Below are 4,872 nucleotides of genomic sequence, written 5' to 3' on the forward strand. Positions count from 1 at the left end.
TATGTCTATCTCAATTTTAAAAGCATTTGAGTAACTACTTTACAAAAACGTCAGTCTATCATTCTTCCACTTAAAATTTTCTAGTAGGCTGTACATTTTTGTTAGACTCAATTGTGTAGGAGGCTGTAAATTTCATATGGGTGCATTTGATTTAATTAGTTGTCTTGATGTATGTGCTTGTGTCTGCTCTGAATGTCAGACCAGAGCATCAGCTGATGTAGTCTTTATTCCTTCCAAAGAAGTACTTGATTTTGCACCATCTGAGGTAAAGAGTTCTGTCTGCATTATCTGTACCTAAATGGGTATCTGAAAGCCAAATTCAAACTGTTGGAGAAAAGTATGAAAACAAATTCTGATTTGTACTATACAGTTGGAATGTCTTGGTTTAATTCTGTATTATGACCTCTCTGTAATCTACCTCAGACTAAAAAGGAAAAGGCCCTTTATGGCAGCTCCAAGCAGTTAGCCCTGTAAAATACATTTTGTTTCTTTCCTTATTCTTATTTATTTATTTATTTATTTCTCAAAGCCTCATGAAAACTTCTCTAGCTCTATCACAGAATCATAGGGTTGGAAAGGACCTTAAAAGACCATCCAGTTTTAACCCCCGTGCTATGGACACCACCAGTTCAGGCTGCCCAGGTCCCTGTCCTAGCCCTGAGCACCTCCAGGAATGGGGCACCCACAGCTTCTCTGGGCAGCCTGTGCCTTGCCTCACCACGCTCTAAGTAAAAAATTTCCATCAAATATCTCATCTAAATCTGCCTTCTGGTTTAAAACCATTCCTCCTTATCCTTATCCATGCTACAAGATAGTGTAACGTGGATCTCCATTCTGTTAATAAGTTCCATTAAAGTGCTGGAAGGCCACAATGAGGTGTCCCTGGAACCCTCTCTTTTCCAGACTGAACAAACCCAGTTCCCATAGCCTGTTTTCACAGGAGAGGTGCTCACAACTCTGATTATCTTCGAGGCCTCCTCTGGACTCACATCAGCAGCTCCACATCTTTCTTGTGCTGAGGCCCCAGGCATGGACACAGTAATCCTGGTGGGCCTTCAGAAAGCAAAGCAGAGTGGGACAATCACTTCCCTGTCCTGCTGGCCACACCTCTTTTGATGCAGTTCAGGGATACTGTTGGTCTTCTGAGCTGCACGCACACACTGCAGGCTCATGTCCAGCTTTTCATCCACCACAGCACTCAAGTCCCACTCTGCATATCTGCTCTCAATGAGTTCTTCCAGTCTGTACACACATGTAGAATTGCATTGTGGAACTGACGTAACTGCAACAACTTGCACTTGCCCTTGTTGAACCTCATTAAAGAGAATCACAGAATTGTAGATACAGGAAGAGACCTCCAGAGATCATAGAATCCAACCCCCCTGCCAAAGCAAACACCCTAGATCAATTTGCACAGGTAGGCGTCTAGGCCTTGAATATCTCCAGAGAGGGAGACTCTATAACCCTCCTGGGCAGCCTGTTCCTGTGCTCCACCACCTTTACTGTGAAGTTTTTATGCACATTGTGCAGAACTTCCTCTGCTCCAGTTTGTGGCCATTTCCCCTTGTCATGTCCCCACAGACCATTGAAAAGAGTCTGGCTTCATCCCTTTGCCTTCTACGCCTTAGATATTTATAGAAACTGATCAGATCCTCTCTCAGTCTTCTTTCCTCACAGAGGAGATGCTCCAGGCCCTTTATCATCTTTGTGGCCCTCCGCTGGACTCCTTGGAGATCCCTGTCTTTTTTCATATTATGGAGCCCAGAACCAAGTGAGGCCTGACCAGGGCAGAATAGAGAGGGAAGATCACCTCCCTTGACCTGCTGGCCACACTCCTTTTAATGCATACCAGGATCCAATTGGCCTTCTTGGCCACTAGGGCACACTGCTGGCTCATGGCCAACCTGTTGTCCACCAGGACGCCCAGGCCCTTCTCTGCAGAGCTCCTCTCTGCAGGTCATATCTCAACCTGTAATGATACTTGCAGTTATTCCTTCCCAGGTGCAAGACACTATGCTTGCTTTTGTTATACCTCATCTGGTTCCTCTCTGCCCAACTCTCTAGCCTATTCAAGTCTCGCTGAATGGCAGCGTAGCCTTCTGGTGTGTCAACCATTCCTCCTAGCTTTGTATCATCAGCAAACTTGCTGAAAGTGGACACTACCCCCTCATCAATGTCACTGAGTTAACATGAACCCACTTTTCAGGCCTGTCCAGGTCTTTCTGGATGGCATTCTTTCTTTCTGTTGTATCAACTGCATCACACTGCTTGGTGTCACTTGTGAACTTGCTGAGGGTGCACTTGATTCCACTGTTTATGTTACTGATGAAGATGTTGAAGAGTACTGGTCCCAAGATGGCTCTCTGTGGGACACTGCTTATCAATAACCTCCCCTTAAACTTAGGGCCATTGACCACAACTCTCTGGCTGCAACTATTGAAAAAATTCCTTATTCACTGAATTGTCCACCCTTCTTAGCCATATACTTCCAACTTAAAAGATAAGAGTCTGATGTGGGATCATATCAAAGGCCTTGCATAAGTCCAGGTAGATGACATCAGTTGCCTTTCCTTTGTTCAGTGATTCCATTGCTCCATCACAAGTGGCCACCAGATTGGTCAGGCAGTCTGCCCTTGGTGAAGCTGTGCTGGCTGTCTTGGATCACCTCCTTGATCCATTGCATGTTCATTAATGTGTCTTCCAGGAGGATCTGTACCATGATCTTCCCAAGCAAAGATTTGTCCTGCCTGTACTTTCCCTGATCTTTTTTTCTTCCTTAAAATTGGTAGTGATTTTTCCATTTATCCAGTCACTGGAGTCTTCATCTGAAAGTCTCAACTTTTCAAATATGCTGTAGAATGGGTTGGCTACTATGTCAGCCAACCATAGCCATGGTCTACTGTATTTTTCACTGTGACTGAAAAAGCAGAATAAATCTAATGGATATCTAAAGCACTTTTTGAAAGTTTTAAAAAGTAATTGGATCCTGTTTTTTTGTTGTTGTTGTTGTATCAGATACTTAGTAAATCAGGTTATTTAAAGACATTCAGCCTCTTTAGAATGTACTTAACTATATGGGTTTCTGTATGCATTGCCATGGGATCAAGCACAACTTTCCACACAGCTTACGTAATTGCAATATGGAAGGACTGGCCTTGCTGTGCATGTATGATCTAATCACGCATGAAGCAAATCAAACAAGTCAGGGATGTGCTGGATTTCCTCCACAGCAGATTGAACAACACAGGTGATCCAGAGCTGCCTGGTGTGCTGGCAAGCCACACACGGCTCTGCTTGGGTGCTCCGTGGTGCAGCTGGGAGTCCTGGCTTTGCAATGAGAGAAGAACCTCTTACGGACTGCACAGAGCTTCTTCAAGATCCTTAATATAATGATTAAGAAAAAGATACTTCTGAGTTCTTAGTTTTATTTCTCCTTTGCTGTAACAGACTTTGTATTTGTTCTGTGCAGGGTAGGTAAGAAGTTCATTTCAGGCCCTCCCTGATTGGGATGGAGAGCAAAAAGTTTTAGAGCTATAATGGAAATGAGTTTTTATATAGCTACTGTGTCAAAGAGAGTATCATGTGATATATGTATACAGCTATTCGTTTTTTTTCTTCATTAGCCAAATGTTTAACTTTTCTCTCTTAATTATAAATACATATTTAGAGAGACCCTAGAAACGATAAGAATTGCACTTACACAAACCTTTAAAAATAATCTCTGTAATAAATGAATATAAATTCCCTGGCTTTGCAGTTATTTATATCTCATTTAGAAAGTTAATACTCTTAAGTACTCTTAGGTATCAGCCACAGGACTTCGTCTGCAGATTTCTTTTTACTTCTCCTTCTCTTCTTGAACTAATGCTACCTACCTTGCCATCTGTGTATCTGTGACTGTCCTAGCAGGAGTGTCTGACAGGGGATTTCTAGATTATTATCTACAAAATTAAGATTTTTGTCTTCTCAGTGTTCAGACTTTGGCATCATTAAAGATAAGCAAGCAGAACACTGTTGAAATGGTGCTCTGCAAAGCTGCAGATCTGAGTGATTTACAAGCCTAACAGCAATATTAAACAAGACGGATATGTTCCTGCAGTCAGTAAGGAAATGACTCTCCCTTGAATGTCTGCTACATTTAGTGTTTTTTTACATTTCAGTATTTATATTAATATGTAATGTATGCTTCTCATCCAGATGAAGATATAAATTTTATGCAGTTATTTGTTGCTACCGCATTTTACCCATAGCAAACGGATGGGTTTATTAGATAACTGAGGCTAAGACTGTAGGGTCCACAGCCAGCAACAGTTGTGCTCTATTTTTTTAACACTGACACATATGCAGAATTTTCTCAGACAGCTTTGTATCTATGCAAATAACTATTATCAGGCATAAAAGTACCTATTCCTTGTTTAATCACGTTGTTTCTCCTAGTAACTTAGTATTGAAGGTTATTCTTAAATGGGGAGTTGGTTTAGGTGCGCTGGAAGCAGCACAAGAACGCCCTCACTTGAGCTAAGCAGAACTGCTGTCTCTGCCAGACACCCCTCCATTACCAAGCCAGCTGCACAGCAGGTGTTCCTGTGTGTCTCCCAGGATATGGATTGTTGGAACTCTCCAGCAATGCTCACCTACCCCAGGCAGTGACTTGTGTTGCTCTGCTCTGCCTCTACTGGGCAGTGGGGAGGTCTACCTGGTGTGGAAGAGATTGCTCAGAATGCTTATAGAGCTGCACAGATCTGTTCCAGACAAGCCTGTCAAGATGGATATGGGTACAACTGACTGTTTCTTTCAGAACCTGTGGCTGAATTTTTCAGTATATTTTATTTGGGATCTTATCTCACTCATAGGACTTATTTTTATGTTGTT

This window comes from Meleagris gallopavo, chromosome Z (genome assembly GCF_000146605.3).
Source record: "Meleagris gallopavo isolate NT-WF06-2002-E0010 breed Aviagen turkey brand Nicholas breeding stock chromosome Z, Turkey_5.1, whole genome shotgun sequence".
In the NCBI taxonomy this organism is placed as follows: domain Eukaryota; kingdom Metazoa; phylum Chordata; class Aves; order Galliformes; family Phasianidae; genus Meleagris; species Meleagris gallopavo.